Source organism: Tamandua tetradactyla, chromosome 2, assembly GCF_023851605.1.
Source record: "Tamandua tetradactyla isolate mTamTet1 chromosome 2, mTamTet1.pri, whole genome shotgun sequence".
NCBI classification, from domain to species: Eukaryota; Metazoa; Chordata; class Mammalia; order Pilosa; family Myrmecophagidae; genus Tamandua; species Tamandua tetradactyla.
This window is the reverse complement of record NC_135328.1, coordinates 77,849,426-77,867,640: the sequence shown is the minus strand read 5'-3', so window position 1 is coordinate 77,867,640 and position 18,215 is coordinate 77,849,426. Positions and strand designations below refer to the sequence as shown.

General features: G+C 38.7%; 1 pseudogene; it reads right to left on the bottom strand.

Annotated features, from left to right (window-relative positions):
• Positions 1 to 16,103: 16,103 nt before the first annotated feature.
• LOC143660878 (large ribosomal subunit protein mL49 pseudogene) lies at positions 16,104 to 16,609 on the bottom strand (annotated as a pseudogene).
• Positions 16,610 to 18,215: the final 1,606 nt, after the last annotated feature.

Sequence of the window (18,215 nt, the reverse complement as noted above, 5' to 3'; positions counted from 1 at the left end):
AAGTTTTTGTATTGCTTTGAAAATAGTTTTGACCTGGCTGACCTCCCTGAACCTGTCTCTGTGACCCCCACGGATCCACAGACCACACTCCAAAAACTGCAGTACTGACAGTTAAATCCCCTGTTAATTTTAGATATTGTGAATACTTCTCCTAGTCTATCATTTGTTAATTTCGTTTAAAGTGTTCTTCGTTAAACAGAAATTCTTAAATTTGGCAGATCAGATCCTTTAGGGCCTAGAGATCTACTTCACTATTTTAAATAACTGCATATCATTTCACAAAATGTACTATAATATATTTAACCCTTATCCTGTTTGATGGACATTTAGACTGTTTCCAACTTTTTGGTATAATGTTTAAACAAACACTTTTGTTATATTTCTTGTGCATAGTGTGAGGATTTATATAGGAGAAGTATTGCCTTTTAATTTAAATTTAAACTCAGACCTACTGTATATTAAGAGTCTATTTTCAAGCATTTACATCAACACTAAATGTTATAAGTTATTTTCACTATTATTTTCATTTTGTATCCGATCATTGAAAAGCAGTGCAAGACCATCTCTACTTTGAGTGATCAAGGAAGACTTCATCAAAAGATAACACTGAATATTTTAAATACAGGGGCCTTAAATATAGGTAATACAGACAAGGAAATTAAATGAAGTGACATTTTTTAGGCATATGTGAGGAAAGATGAGAGACCAGTGAGCTAAAAAGAGGTAGGTAGAGTGGGGTTTTATAAGTTAAGGCTAGGAAGGTGGATTGAGCTCAGTTGTTGTAAGGCATAGTAGAGTAGATAAAGGAACCCAACACATAGTCATGAGGCGCCATTGAAGTTTTGGAGCATAGAATGACAGAGCAACACACTAAATGCAATACTTTAGGAAAAAACCCATTAAGGAGAAATTCCCACCACTTGACAAGCTAACATGATTTTATTCTGGCTTCTTTTCTGTACTGTCCTTGGGATGAGGTACCTATGGCAAAATGTTGCCAATGCCTTAAATAATGAATTACCACTTGTGTCAAGGGTAAGGCTCAGAATACATCAGTGGCAAAATTAAAGATTCATGATAATATTTAAAGCAAATTTTAATTTCTAATGATTTTATTTTATGCAATTTTGGGGAAGAGGTCAAAGAATTTGACTTCTGTACTCATAGCTTGGTAAATTATAAAATATCTATTTCACCTCTCCCCCTTTCATTTGCTATTCTCACCTCCTTATAATTCCCATTTCTGGCACATGAATACCAGATGCAAGCTAGTAGAAGCCCTGTGGAAAAACAAGAAAAACAAACAAACAAATCCTGTTTAGTTTCCTGTCTGCTAAAACAAATACCATGCAGTGGGTTGGCTTAAACAGTGGGAATTTATGTCTTAAGGTTAGAAGTTCAAAATCAAGGTGTCATCAAGGAAATGCTTTCTCTGAGAAGACTGGATTTCTGGGGTTGGCAGCCTGAAATTCTTTATACTTGGCTTTTCTGTCTCATGGCAATGCACATGGAAGCCTCTTCTGGCCTCTTCTTTCTCTTACAGATTCTGTTGACATCCAGCTTCTGGCTGCTCCCAGTGGCTTTCTTCTCTGAAGCCTTCTCTGTAAGGCCTCCAGTAATAGGATTAAGGCCCATTTCCAGTCAGTTGGGCCACACCTTAACTGAAGCAACCTCATTAAAAGGACCTATTTACAATGGGTTCACACCCACAGGAATGGATTAAGTTTAAGAACATGTTTTGCTGGGGTACATAGCTCCAAGTCACCACACTGTAATGCTCGTGGAGATGCTAGCCTGTATTGCTTTGAAAGTGAAAGTTTACACTCCCATAAGAAATCCACAAAATATACTAAAAATAAATCCTGGCTAGTTAGAGCACCTACATATGTCTTTATAGTATATAATTATCTTAGGTCTTTGTGCTGACAGTTTTTCTTCCTTTGCTGTTTGAGGCATAGCTCTTAAAAGGGACTCATAGCTGAGACTCAGCATCAAGGGATTGAGAAAACCCCTAGAATGAGCTGAGACTCAGCATCAAGGGATTGAGAAAACCTTTTCGACTAAAAGGGGGAAGAGTGAAATGAGACAAAATAAAGTGTTAATGGCTGAGAGATTCCAAACAGAGTCGAGAGGTTATCCTGGAGGTTATTCTTATGCATTAAGTAGATATCACCTTGTTATCCAAGATGTAATGGAGAGGGTGGAGGGGACTGCCTGAAAATGTAGAGCTGTGTTCCAGTAGCCATGTTTCTTGAAGATGATTGTATAATGATATAGCTTTCACAATGTGACGGTGTGATTGTGAAAACCTTGTGTCTGATGCTCCTTTTATCTACCTTATCAACAGACGAGTAAAACATATGGAATAAAAATAAAGGGGGAAGAAATGTTAAAATAAACTTGGATTGAAATGCTAGTGATCAATGAAAGGGAGGGGTAAGGGGTATGGTATGTATGAATTTTTTTCTGTGTCTTTTTATTTCTTTTTCAGAATTGATGCAAATATTCTAAGAAATGATCATGATGATGAATATGCAACTATGAGATGATATTGTGAATTACTGATTATATATGTAGAACGGAATGATCATAAGTTAAGAATGTTTTTGTTTCTTTCTTGTCATATTTTTTTAAAAATTTAAAAATTAATAAAAAAAAATTTTTTTAAAAAGGGACTCATAGCTCCAGTACATTAAAGGGCTGATAATCTACTGCGCCCCCAGATCAACTTGCATCAAAATGACTATAAGTGCTTTCACAAATGTAGGTTTCCAGCCACACCCCACCCTCCACCCCTAGCACCATGCCTACTTCACTAGAATGGAGAGAAGAGGGGTTTGCATCTCTAATAAGCTTTGTGAATGATTCTTAGGCATTCTGCTCCATTGCTTTCTAATAGCAGTTCTACACCAATATAATCCAGAGAGGACATTGTTGTTTCCTTAGCTCTTACCTATCCTCTCCCTCATTTACTTCTGCAATGGTCATGCAGTAACATTGGTGTTTTAGGGGGTTGACTGGGGATAGTGGGATGGAAAAGTGGGGACAGGGGAGGCATAAACACCCACCTCTGCCCAGGGACTCTTCTCCTTTGGATTGTATGAAGATTTGTAAACTCTGAATTAATTTACCCAAACTTTACAGCAGTAATTCTTAAATTTTGTGCACAGAAATAAATAAATGCCTTTTTAAAAGCACAGATTACCAGGCTCTTCCCCAGGATTCTTCCTTATTCTAAGTGACTCTTATGTAGGTGATCCACAGATCAAGCTTTGGGACAGAATGACTTCAACCTGGAGAAGAATAACTCAAAGAAATAGTGAGGATGTGTGGTCTCTTTTGAAATCTAGATGCTGGCTACTCAATATTGATGATTTCATTGTCCCAACAAATACAAATTGTTTCTGCTGGAAGGAATAGATTCACTTTGGAAAGATTGTGTTCAGTAGTCTCTGAAGCACTGAAACATTTTTTCCATTCTCAGTGTGCAACAGATTGTTGGCCTTCTTCAGTGAGGCAGGCCCAGACAAAATCTCAGCAGGACCTTCTGGACAGTGTTTCTCCACAGATGAAATTAGGTCAAAGAGAAAATCCAGAGTGTCTTGAGGGGAAGAAAAATCTAGGAGAGGCAACATAAAGCACAAGGGGGAAGGAGACTGTCCCACTTGCTCTGCTTTGGTGAAGGCTGCTGTTTGTCACATGAATCTCAGGCCTTCCTATTCTCTGCAGCTGCTTCTGAGTCACTGTGGGCTGTAAGGGAGGGCCCTCTAACTTCAGGCCACATCATGACCACGTGACGCTTAGGTGAAGTTTTTGTGCCAGGCTAATTTAAAAATTAAAGAGCAACCACATCATTGCAGATTTTCATTTATTTTAAGAAGTTCTTTAATCTGCCTTTGTTTATAACTGCACATTAGCAACAGAAGGTACACACACACACACACAAAACAAGCTGGTAAGCGGAATTCACATCTCCTAAGTATAAACTGGTGCCAGTCCTATTAGTCACTAAGGGTGGAGTGCACTAGCAGGATAAATATACAACCAAAAGCAACACTTCCTTGTAATAGTTGGGGTTCCCTAAGAAATCTTTAAAATGAAAACCTAAATGCCTAGGCAGGCAAATACTATACATAGAAAAGCTAACCTTTTCTCTTTCTATTGTCCTTAGCTGTTGTGCAAAGTTGTTGGGTACACTATACCCTGTGAATTAAGATGTCTTTAGTAAACAAGTTTAAATTCTACAAAGACTCCTGCAATTTAAAAACTTTCAGCCTTCTAAACTGTGGCATTCGAGAATCACTCCAAGTAACAGAAACACTACTGAGGTGTAATGTGTTAGGACTCGGAATCCTAGCTCCCCCCTCAGCCCAATGCCTGGATACAAGACGTACTCAGTCAAGACTTACTGATCGCATAATCAACTTATTTGTTGTGGAAGAGAGTTATAATAATGATTAACCAACCTCTTCAAATTTCTATTTTTGCTTCTGTAAACAGGGAAGAAACCTGTTCTGCCTACCTTACAGGATTTTATAAGGATCGAATGAAATATATGTACAAGTGTTGCTTTCTTACCTCAGAAAAAATGCACTGACCATCTCTGGAAGGATCTATAATAAACGGAGACTAGTAGTCATGTCTGGGTAAGAAAACTAAGAGATATGGGTTATGGTAGGCAAAAGGTTTCTTGACATTGTATATAATTTTCACCATATGGGGAAAATACAGGTATAAGAGTGATGAATATGAAATTTACACTTTAATGTAATTTTCAAGAAAACACAGAAGCATGTATTTCATACATTCAGGTATGTTATTCAGACTTGGAACAGAGTGATTTGGGTGTGCTCTAAATGAGAATTAAAATTATACAGCAGAAAGCAGTATATACCTCTTAGGTTCATATTTCCTATCTGATGAAAGTCAATGCCCTTAAATTATTTTGTATAATGGAAATGTCAGTTCAAAGACACTTGAAAAGGCAAGATAGAAAAACTAGTAGGAAACTAAGAAGCAAAAATTCAGGATTTGTTTCCCATAAACAAGATACAAAACTGTTCATAACCATTATTGAGCATTAATTGTTTGAGGATGTCCTTCCATTTAAATTCAAGAGATTATCATGTTTCTTCCTTACCATCAGGAGGCCTAGAGTTCTGTCCTGGCCCTGTGTCAATAGTCATGAGTTGATCTTATCCATAAAACTTAAAAAAACAAAAAACTTCTCTGTATATCGAAACCAGAATAACAGAGAATAACAGACACAGTGTGATCTATGCAAAATCATAGAATCTTGTGCTGAAAGAACCTTAAAGATTACCTCATTAACCAGGTATTTTTTTCTTTTAAGTGGAACTTTCTAATCAAACAAAAATATAAAGTTACACAAAAGTTAAACAGCTCTGGTTGAAGGAGGGTGGGTGTTGTGGGATCCAGACTGCTGGTTGTCCGTTTCTTCACTATGATTTTAACTGCCCAGCACAAATTAAAGCACTGACTAAATCTAAGAGATTGTGAAACAGACTTAGGGAGGTTAGAGATTTTTCTAAGTTTTTCTGTACATTCATAGCAGATTCATGGCTCCATGCTTCATGGTTGTATTCATAATCATAACAATGAACACTGAATGATTCCTATGGGCTAAACCCTGGTCTAAGTGCTTCACTTGCATTGTTTCCTTTATTCCTTACAATCACCCTCTGAAGTATAGGATACACATGAACATAAATTTCACAGATAAGAAAAGTGAGGCAGAGAGAAGATAAATACATGGTCCAAGATCACACTGTCTAATTATGCGGGAATGGAGTTTCATGTTGTCCCTCTAGGCTTTAGATGCTTCTGTAAGAAGGAGCTGGACAAGATAATTTCCCTCTCTCTCATTCTTTCTTTTTTTCTTTCTTTCTCTCTTTTTAACTTTTATTGTGGTAACATATATAAATAACATGAAACTTCTCATTTTTAACCAAATTTGAATATACAGTTCAGTGGTATCAATTACATTCACAATGTTATGTTATTGTCACCACCATCCGTTACCAAAACTTTTTGATCACCACAAACAGAAACCCTGTACTCATGGAATATTAACTTCGATTGCCCCTCCCCCTACCACTGGTAACCTGTAATCTAATTTCTCTATGAATTTTCACATTCTAGGTATTTCATGTAAGTGAAATCATGCAATATCTATCTTTTTGTGTCTGGGCTTATTTCACTCAATGTAATGTCTTCATGGTTCATCTGTGTAATAGCATGTACCAGAACTTCATTTCTTTTTACAGCCAAATACTCCGTTGTGTCATATACCATATTTTGTTTATTCATCTGTTGATGGACACTTGGGTTGTTTCTATCTTTTGACTATTGCGATTAATGCTATTCACAAATATGATATTTAGTGTACAAATATCTGTCCAACTTCCTGCTTTCAATTTTTTTGGATATATTCCTAGAAGTGGGATTGCCAGATCATGTGGTATTTTCTATGTTTAGCATCATTTTGTATTCCCATGAACAACGTTATGAGGGCTCCTATTGTAACTGAAAAATCAGGATTTACTGGATGATTCTGATTAGTAAAACATTACATAAAAATTCCTTTTTGCTTTCTGGAATGTTGGAGTAGACAGGGAAATACCTGAGATCTCTGAATTGTGGCCCAGCTGCCTTGATATCTGAAATGAGTGTAAAAAGCCCTTATCCAGTGCCTTTCTGATTGCAAGAGCTGGTCATTCTCTTGTAGAGCGAAGGCTCTAATGCTAATGAAGTCACCATTAGCTACTTCTTCCTTTTGGTTTATACTTTTAGTACTGAAGTGATAGCTCTGCCTCCCCTCCTTTCAACTTGTGTTCTCCTATTGAAGTTATGATAACACTCCTTTTCTACTTTGAACTTAGCTATCTGAAGTGACCCCATCTCCCCTTGCTAAAATCCTTCAAAAACTTGAACCCCCTAAAGTCAGGGAGACAGATTTTGGGCCGTTATGCTGTCGGTTCTCCTGCTACACATGTAGTAATAAACTCTTTCTCTCTTTGAAACTCTGGTGTCTCGGGAATTGGTTATTGAGTGCCTCAGGCAGAAGAATCCACAGCCTTTGTCTAGTAACACTATTTCTCTGCATCCTCACCAACAGGACAAGAAAATTTCTAAAGTGCATGCTAGGTATACCTCTAAAATTCTGTAATTTTATGATTCCAAGTTGTGAGACTGGCTCTTTCACCATGAGTTGTTTTCAGAATCAATTAAATTCTTCAGAAACTCTTCACTATTTAAGGCCTACAGAGGTACATTTTAAGATGTAATTATTTCAATTCACCAATTAGTTGAGTCAAATACTACCACTGACTCAGTTTTTGTTGATGCAATAAGAGGTATGATGGTGCTGCACTGTCTTGGTCTTGGTGGATGTGGTGAGACCACCAGGAGGCAGATGGTGGGAAAAGGTGGAACAAAAGGCTTGTTCTGAGAGGATTACTTAGCAGAAGTAGCAAAAAGAGCCAATTATGGTGGGTGAACAGGGAACTGTAAGAGGAATTTTTTTTTCTTTTTTTTTATTAATTAAAAAAAGAATTAACAAAACAATTAGAAATCATTCCATTCTACATGTACAATCAGTAATTCTTAATAACATCACATAGTTGCATATTCATCATTTCTTAGTACATTTGCATCGATTTAGAAAAAGAAATAAAAAGAGAACAGAATAAGAATTAAAACAATAACAGAAAGAAAGAAAAAAAAAAACCTATACCTCACATGCAGCTTCATTCAATGTTTTAACATAATTGCATTACAATTGGGTAGTATTGTGCTGTCCATTTCTGAGTTTTTATATCCAGTCCCGTTGTACAGTCTGTATCCCTTCAGCTCCAATTACCCCTTCTCTTTTTTTTTTTTTTTAATTAACAGAAAAAAGAAATTAACCCAACATTTAGAAATCATACCATTCTACATATGCAATCAGTAATTCTTAACATCATCACATAGATGCATGATCATCATTTCTTAGTACATTTGCATCGGTTTAGAAGAACTAGCAACATAACCGAAAAAGATATAGAATGTTAATATAGAGACAAAAATAAAAGTAATAATAGTAAAATCAAAACAAAACAAAACAAAACAAAACAAAAACCTATAGCTCAGATGCAGCTTCATTAGTGTTTTAACAAGATTACTTTACAATTAGGTATTATTGTGCTGTCCATTTTTGAGTTTTTGTATCTAGTCCTGTTACACCATCTGTTTCCCTTCAACTCCAATTGCCCATTATCTTACCCTGTTTCTACCTACTGCTGGACTCTGTTACCAATGACATATTCCAAATTTATTCTCGAATGTCTGTTCACATCAGTGGGACCATACAGTATTTGTCCTTTAGTTTTTGGCTAGACTCACTCAGCATAATGTTCTCTAGGTCCATCCATGTTATTACATGCTTCATAAGTTTATCCTGTCTTAAAGCTGCATAGTATTCCATCGTATGTATATACCACAGTTTGTTTAGCCACTCTTCTGTTGATGGAGATTTCGGCTGTTTCCATCTCTTTGCAATTGTAAATAACGCTGCTATAAACATTGGTGTGCAAATGTCCGTTTGTGTCTTTGCCCTTAAGTCCTTTGAGTAGATACCCAGCAATGGTATTGCTGGGTCGTATGGCAATTCTATATTCAGCTTTTTGAGGAACCGCCAAACTGCCTTCCACAGTGGTTGCACCATTTGACATTCCCACCAACAGTGGATAAGTGTGCCTCTTTCTCCGCATCCTCTCCAGCACTTGTCATTTTCTGTTTTGTTGATAATGGCCATTCTGGTGGGTGTGAGATGATATCTCATTGTGGTTTTGATTTGCATTTCTCTAATGGCCAGGGACATTGAGCATCTCTTCATGTGCCTCTTGGCCATCCGTATTTCCTCTTCTGATAGGTGTCTGTTCAAGTCTTTTTCCCATTTTGTAATTGGGTTGGCTGTCTTTTTGTTGTTGAGATGAACAATCTCTTTATAAATTCTGGATACTAGACCTTTATCTGATATATCATTTCCAAATATTGTCTCCCATTGTGTAGGCTGTCTTTCTACTTTCTTGATGAAGTTCTTTGATGCACAAAAGTGTTTAATTTTGAGGAGCTCCCATTTATTTATTTCCTTCTTCAGTGTTCTTGCTTTAGGTTTAAGGTCCATAAAACCGCCTCCAGTTGTAAGATCCATAAGATATCTCCCAACATTTTCCTCTAACTGTTTTATGGTCTTAGACCTAATGTTTAGATCTTTGATCCATTTTGAGTTCACTTTTGTATAGGGTGTGAGAGATGGGTCTTCTTTCATTCTTTTGCATATGGATATCCAGTTCTCTAGGCACCATTTATTGAAGAGACTGTTCTGTCCCAGGTGAGTTGGCTTGACTGCCTTATCAAAGATCAAATGTCCATAGATGCGAGGGTCTATATCTGAGCACTGTATTCGATTCCATCGGTCGATATATCTATCTTTATGCCAATACCATGCTGTTTTGACCACTGTGGCTTCATAATATGCCTTAAAGTCCGGCTGCGTGAGACCTCCAGCTTCGTTTTTTTTCCTCAAGATGTGTTTAGCAATTCGGGGCACCCTGCCCTTCCAGATAAATTTGCTTATTGGTTTTTCTAATTCTGAAAAATAAGTTGTTGGGATTTTGATTGGTATTGCATTGAATCTGTAAATCAATTTAGGAAGGATTGACATCTTAACTATATTTAGTCTTCCAATCCATGAACACAGTATGCCCTTCCATCTATTTAGGTCTTCTGTGATTTCTTTTAACAGTTTTTTGTAGTTTTCTTTATATAGGTTTTTTGTCTCTTTAGTTAAATTTATTCCTAAGTATTTTATTCTTTTAGTTGCAATTGTAAATGGGATTCGTTTCTTGATTTCCCCCTCAGCTTGTTCATTACTAGTGTATAGAAATGCTACAGATTTTTGAATGTTGATCTTGTAACCTGCTACTTTGCTGTACTCATTTATTAGCACTAGTAGTTTTGTTGTGGATTTTTCCGGGTTTTCGACATATAGTATCATATCGTCTGCAAACAGTGATAGTTTTACTTCTTCTTTTCCTATTTTGATGCCTTGTATTTCTTTTTCTTGTCTAATTGCTCTGGCTAGAACCTCCAACACAATGTTGAATAATAGTGGTGATAGTGGACATCCTTGTCTTGTTTCTGATCTTAGGGGGAAAGTTTTCAATTTTTCCCCATTAAGGATGATATTAGCTGTGGGTTTTTCATATATTCCCTCTATCATTTTAAGGAAGTTCCCTTGTATTCCTATCTTTTGAAGTGTTTTCAACAGGAAAGGATGTTGAATCTTATCAAATGCCTTCTCTGCATCAATTGAGATGATCATGTGATTTTTCTGCTTTGATTTGTTGATATGGTGTATTACATTAATTGATTTTCTTATGTTGAACCATCCTTGTGTACCTGGGATGAATCCTACTTGGTCGTGATGTATAATTCTTTTAATGTGTTGTTGGATACGATTTGCTAGAATTTTATTGAGGATTTTTGCATCTATAGTCATTAGAGAGATTGGTCGGAAGTTTTCTTTTTTTGTAGTATCTTTGCCTGGTTTTGGTATGAGGGTGATGTTGGCTTCATAGAATGAATTAGGTAGTTTTCCCTCCACTTCGATTTTTTTGAAGAGTTTGAGGAGAATTGGTACTAATTCTTTCTGGAACGTTTGGTAGAATTCACATGTGAAGCCATCTGGTCCTGGACTTTTCTTTTTAGGAAGCTTTTGAATGACTAATTCAATTTCTTTACTTGTGATTGGTTTGTTGAGGTCATCTATTTCTTCTTGAGTCAAAGTTGGTTGTTCATGTCTTTCCAGGAACCCGTCCATTTCATCTAAATTGTTGTATTTATTAGCGTAAAGTTGTTCATAGTATCCTGTTATTACCTCCTTTATTTCTGTGAGGTCAGTAGTTATGTCTCCTCTTCCATTTCTGATCTTATTTATTTGCATCCTCTCTCTTCTTCTTTTTGTCAATCTTGCTAAGGGCCCATCAATCTTATTGATTTTCTCATAGAACCAACTTCTGGTCTTATTGATTTTCTCTATTGTTTTCATGTTTTCAATTTCATTTATTTCTGCTCTGATCTTTGTTATTTCTTTCCTTTTGCTTGCTTTGGGATTAGTTTGCTGTTCTTTCTCCAGTTCTTCCAAGTGAACAGTTAATTCCTGCATTTTTGCCTTTTCTTCTTTTCTGATATAGGCATTTAGGGCAATAAATTTCCCTCTTAGCACTGCCTTTGCTGCATCCCATAAGTTTTGATATGTTGTGTTTTCATTTTCATTTGCCTCGAGGTATTTACTAATTTCTCAGCAATTTCTTCTTTGACCCACTCGTTGTTTAAGAGTGTGTTGTTGAGCCTCCACGTATTTGTGAATTTTCTGGCATTCCGCCTATTATTGATTTCCAACTTCATTCCTTTATGATCCGAGGAAGTGTTGTGTATGATTTCAATCTTTTTAAATTTGTTAAGACTTGCTTTGTGACCCAGCATATGGTCTATCTTTGAGAATGATCCATGAGCACTTGAGAAAAAGGTGTATCCTGCTGTTGTGGGATTTAATGTCCTACAAATGTCTGTTAAGTCTAGCTCCTTTATAGTAATATTCAGATTCTCTATTTCTTTATTGATCCTCTGTCTGGATGTTCTGTCCATTGATGAGAGTGGTGAATTGAAGTCTCCAACTATTATGGTATTTGTGTCTATTTCCCTTTTCAGTGTTTGCAGTGTATTCCTCACGTATTTTGGGGCATTCTGGTTCGGTGCGTAAATATTTATGGTTGTTATTTCTTCTTGTTTAATTGTTCCTTTTATTAGTATATAGTGTCCTTCTTTGTCTCTTTTAACTGTTTTACATTTGAAGTCTAACTTGTTGGATATTAGTATGGCCACTCCTGCTATTTTCTGGTTGTTATTTGCATGAAATATCTTTTCCCAACCTTTCACTTTCAACCTATGTTTATCTTTGGGTCTAAGATGTGTTTCCTGTAGACAGCATATAGAAGGATCCTGTTTTTTAATCCATTCTGCCATTCTTTGTCTTTTGATTGGGGAATTCAGTCCATTAACATTTAGTGTTATTACTGTTTGGATAATATTTTCCTCTACCATTTTGCCTTTTGTATTATATATATCATATCTGACTTTCCTTCTTTCTACACTCTTCTCCATACCTCTCTCTTCTGTCTTTTCAGTTCTGACTCTAGTGCTCCCTTTAGTATTTCTTGCAGAGCTGGTCTCTTGGTCACAAATTCTCTCAGTGACTTTTTGTCTGAGAATGTTTTAATTTCTCCCTCATTTTTGAAGGATAATTTTGCTGGATATAGGAGTCTTGGTTGGCAGTTTTTCTCTTTTAGTAATTTAAATATATCATCCCACTGTCTTCTAGCCTCCATGGTTTCTGCTGAGAAATCTACACATAGTCTTATTGGGTTTCCCTTGTATGTGATGGATTGCTTCTCTCTCGCTGCTTTCAAGATCCTCTCTTTCTCTTTGACCTCTGACATTCTAACTAGTAAGTGTCTTGGAGAACGCCTATTTGGGTCTAATCTCTTTGGGGTGCGCTGCACTTCTTGGATCTGTAATTTTAGGTCTTTCATAAGAGTTGGGAAATTTTCAGTGAAAATTTCTTCCATTAGTTTTTCTCCTCCTTTTCCCTTCTCTTCTCCTTCTGGGACACCCACAACACGTATATTTGTGCGGTTCATATTGTCCTTGAGTTCCCTGATACCCTGTTCAAATTTTTCCATTCTTTTCCCGATAGTTTCTGTTTGTTTTTGGAATTTAGATGTTCCATCCTCCAAATCACTAATTCTATCTTCTGTCTCTTTGAATCTATCATTGTAGGTATCCATTGTTTTTTCCATCTTTTCTACTTTATCCTTCACTTCCATAAGTTCTGTGATTTGTTTTTTCAGTTTTTCTATTTCTTCTTTATGTTCAGCCCATGTCTTCTTCATGTCCTCCCTCAATTTATCGATTTCGTTTTTGAAGAGGTTTTCCATTTCTGTTCGTATATTCAGCATTAGTTGTCTTAGCTCCTGTATCTCATTTAAACTATTGGTTTGTTCCTTTGACTGGGCCATATTTTCAATTATTTGAGCATGATCCGTTATCTTCTGTTGGCATCTGCGCATTTAGACAGATTTCCCTGGGTATTGGATCCAAAAGTTTGGAAGGTTTTTCTGTGAAATCTCTGGGTTCTGTTTTTCTTATCCTGCCCAGTAGGTGGCGCTCATGGCACACGTTTGTCTGCGGGTCCCACCAGTAAAAGGTGCTGTGGGACCTTTAACTTTGGAAAACTCTCGCCATCTGGGAGGTTCGCTAGCCGAAGCAGCTTGGAAGAGTGCGAGCCGGCCCGGGGTCCGAACGCGGGAAGGGTCGCTAGCCGCCGCAGCCCGGGAAAGTGCCCGTCCGAATTTCCCAGTCGGCCCGGGGCGACAAGCGTGGCGGGAGGGCGCCAGCGGCAGCGGCCCGCCCGGGACAGTGCACCTTCCCGGGGAGTCACGGGTTTGGAAGGGGCCTCCCCCACCCGTCACCATTCTCCGCAGCCTGGGGATTTCCGATCCAATTCTCTCAGTTGGTCCGGGGGGCCGCGCATGGTGTGGGCGCCAGCTGCTGTGGTTTCAGGGAACTGCCTCTCCAATTCTCACAGCCGGCCCGGGAAGGGGGAAGGGAGTGACTCCGGCAGCTTGCCGCCCCTCCCGGTGAAGCCCGCGCGCCTCGGCGATCTCACCCGAGCGGCCTCTCAGCCAGCCAGCCGTTCCAGGATGGGGTACGCTGTCTTTTTTATCTCTGTTGTGGCTTTGGGTGCTGTTCTGTATAGTTTCTACTCCCCTAGTAGCTGTCCTGGAGAAGAAACTAAGATCCGCGCGTCTTACTAAGCCGCCATCTTCTCCGGAAGTGTAAGAGGAATTTAAGAACATGTAAGTAAGTAGTAGCAACAGCAAGTAATGACTAAGACACTATGGTAATGATAAATTTGGAGCAATTTTTAAATTATGTAAATCCAGTAGCAAAGTGTACAACTTTGCTTTACAATGAACTTGGCTAAAACCTAAACTTTTTGCATGGAAAACAAAACTTATTACCCAAATAATTCTGGAAATTTTGTGATGACCTTGCAAAAAAGGAGAGCAGTATTTTTATAAAGATAACCAGTTCTTGAACTTTGACCAATGTATTATACATACAGACAATTTATCTGACATCAAAGTAGCATGACTTGTTAATCTTCCTTATTTTATTGTTTCAAGTAACATTTAAACTCAAGGGTAGTTCACTACTTCCCTTGGTTTGAATTTCCTGCATACAGAGCTAGAGTTCTTATCTCTCCCTATATACATATTGAACTAAAGTACTTTTTACTCAAAGAGTAAAGTTACTATGATTTTAAAAATAGGCATTATAATTTTGATCGGCCTCTGACCCTTTTCTTTCCAGCCTCATCCTTACCCCATTCACAGTGTATTCTTTACTACAGTAATTTCCAATTTCTTATACTTCTCTAATACACTAGCCTCTCTCACATCTCTTAGCTTTGCACATGCTGTTCCCTCTAATTGAGACAACTTCCCTTCTTCCCATTCCCCACTCTACAGACCTGGCTAATTCCTAATCATGCTCTACAGCTCAGTACAAGTATCACTTACTATTGAAGTTCTTTACTATTATAAAATTGCAATCAGTATCTTGCATATATCTTTGCACACATTTATTATCAGTGGGAATTAGAAGCAGGATTACTGTGACAAAGGTTGTTCATATTTATATGGTTCTTTTTTTTTAATTTCTAAATATTCTACAAATTTTAATAGCTTTAATTGTATATACAGTGAAATAAAAACTTACATTAACAATTGATGGGGCTGGTATCATAAGGTCAGTGTGTCAGGCTCCTTTTCCTTGTCAAGGCAGTAGACTAGAGAGAGGTCTGGAGCTTCCAGCAGGGAGGGTTTTACCCATAGGCCAGCCAGCACTGTCCTTGGTCAGGTTGAATTAGTGAACTAGTAGGAAGACAGGCCCATTTTACACATGGAGACACTGAGCTTTGGAGAGGTCAAGTACCCTGCCTTAGAGAAGAGATGCAGTGGAGTCAGGATCTAAACCTTGCCTTAGCCAGTTGGTGGTGGGGTCAAGTCTGATAAGGTAGAAGACAGGACTTAGTGTTTGGCCTCTGAGACTCCAAAGAAGGGGACCTGGCATGGGATGGGATGGAATAGGATGGCATGACAAAAGCTAGCATCTTCCTGCCAGCAAACTTCTTGTTCAGCCTTGAAACCATGTAACCAGGCTGAGGTGGGTGGCTTTGTATTGGACACTCACAGGCACTCCCTTGTGGTCAGACTAACCAAAGCAAATCATTTAATTTCTTGAAACTTCCATTTTCAGAATTGTGGAAAGCCAGTCAAGCCCAATTCTGGTTTGGAAAGAAACAAGAACTCTAGCTAGGCCTTCTATCTCTTACTCAGGTACAAAGAGCCCAGGATTGAGAGGGGCACTCAGTGTCCCTACACCCAGCCCTGTTAAGACCTGCAGGATGTAGGCCTGAGTAATCTGTTTCCAACTAAGCCAGCTCTGACTTGAATGTGGGTAGCAGTGAGCTCAGGAAGGCCAGAAGGCCAAGGAAAAAGTGTTCCTGATGGGTCTGCCCTGTGCTGCCCTCCCCTAAACTGGGTTGGGCTATTACTTCCACTAGAAGAGTAGTTACCACCTCGAGAATTTGAATAGCTGAGGCCAAGGAGCCCCAACGAAGGGAAAGTGAAAATGGGGTATAGCAGCTAATGCCCCCAACTAGCTCAGCTGTTCCTGGTGGGTCTCTAATGTAGATATCCCTCCCCCAGTGCTGACACCTGTACAGAGTCCCCTTTCTCCCTTTATGCAGACAAGACCTAGTTTAGGCCCTTTATCCCTCAACTCACCCTACCCTGTCCAAGAAAATCTGGTCTCTAAATACCCCTTGTTCCTTGGTTCCAACACCCATCTCCTTCCGCGAAGGTCTCCAGTTTGTGGGGATGCTGTGATAATACAGGCTGCTCAGTGGGGCCTCAGAAGCCCTTCTTCAGGAGTCAGGCTTTGAGCTGCTGGTCAACATAGCCCTTGATGTTTGGGTACCTGTCACCTCGTTGACCTGGGTGACAGGTGTCTTCCCCAGCAGTGGGCTCAGAAAATCCTCCACATCCTTCTGCAGGGCCCACCTGCACCTCCACCTTCCTGATCACTGTCATCTGATGGTTGCCATGTTTGATGTCCCTGTAGACAGGAATGTTGCACATCTAAGAGTACTGCACAAAATAGGGCAAGTTGTGTAGAGAGCCTTGAGGGCGCTGCCAGCCACTGGAAGTGGGATACTGTTCATGTTTGGGGGGGGGGGGGGCTCTGGAATACTGGTAGGAGGTATAAGGTGTTCCACAAACTGGTATTCAAGCACAGACTCCACAAAGCTGGGGTATTCAGGTGGCCCCCAGCTCTGACTCAGAGGTCGTAGCAAGTGGTCCAGCTGGATGCCCGTTCTCAAGCCCCACAGTGCAGCCTGGAACATGGTCACTGCCATTTTGACCTGCCATTTATAAGGTTCTTAATACACATAAGAACACTTCCCTCTAAAAATAGTTGGGAAAGATAAAATGTTTATAAAGTCAAACATTTCCTCACTTGCAAATGACAGCACAAACAAGTGGCTCTGCTACTTCACTCCTCTTACCCTGAGCCCTACTGCTGCTGGTAGGTTCTCCTTTTCACAAATGCCCCTGTTCCTGAGGGAGCCCATCTTCTCTTCTCCTGCTAGAAATCTTTCTCTGTTGTCTCTGAAGTTGTCCACCTCCCTTACCCACCTCCTACCAACCATGCCACAGAGGAGCAAGGCTCAGGGTAGAGGCAAATACAGGCTCCAGGCTCCAGAATATAAGATGAAGAGGCACCAAATGGTCAAACTTCAGGGGCTTCAAAGGGAGCTGGTGCTACAATTTACTACATCCGTGGTTTTCAAAGAGAAGCCATAAGGTTTTTTAGAGGTGCTTCATAGTTTCAGTAGGGGAAGAGGGGAAAAAAGTCAAAGCCTACTGGAAAAAAAAGTCAAAGCCTGCACTTCAGCACAGTCCAGGTCTACTTTATGTATACTGTGCTCCAGAGTAAGGTTTCATTTAAAACAATAATAAATGAAAAATCCTAAGACTTAAAAAACAAACAAATTTGAACATGATGTATGAGTTTAATAAGCTTTGGTGGACTGGCCTATGAACTTTACCATTATGTTTCAACTTAGGTCTTTTTGGGAAAATGCATTCATTCATTTATTCCTAATTGATCAACTTATCCCAGTCTCGAACTTTCCCAGTTTTAGCAGTGAGAGTTCTGCATCTCCTTAGTCCCATGGAACTCAAGATGGTTAGTCATCCTATTTCATTCATCCTGTCCATTCATTGATTTTAAAAATAATAAATGGGAAGTTACCTTGTGCCACGTACCTACCAGGTACTACAGAATAAATAAAACTTGACAAAGTCCCTGATCTTGAGGAATTCAAAGAGTAGCGAGTGAAGGATAATAACACCTAGCAATAAAACTTGGCAAATGACATTACAGAGTGGTATCTTCAAAATGTTTCATGAACTCCATCATAAAAAAAAAAGAGCATATATCGGAATATGTATCTATTTATCAATTACATCCATGTACATAATAACAAGAATTAAAAATTTTCCTTTTTGTCCCTACTAAGTGCCAAACATTGTTCTAAGCAATGCTATTAACTCAATTAATTCCCACAACAGCCTTGAGGTTGGTACTATTATTATAATATCTTGGAAGATTAAAAATTTTTGCAAATTGTCTGACATGTCTCCTATCCTTACGCTTGAATCTTGCCTGGCCTTATGATTTGTTTGGTCAATAGAATGCAACAGAAGTGACATTCTGGGACTTCCAAAGTATGTCATTAAAAGTGTTACTCTGGAGAAAGCCAGATACAACGTGAGGAAGCCCAAGTGAGACACACTGAGGTCATATGGAGAGAGAAATATCCGGCCAGAGTCAGATGTTATAGCCCTCCGAGTCCAGGTTTAAGATCTGTGAGTAAAGAAGACTTCAGATAATTCCTGCCACAGTCACTCATGACTTAGTCATGAGTGTTTGCAACATGACTGCAAACAGATAACGGA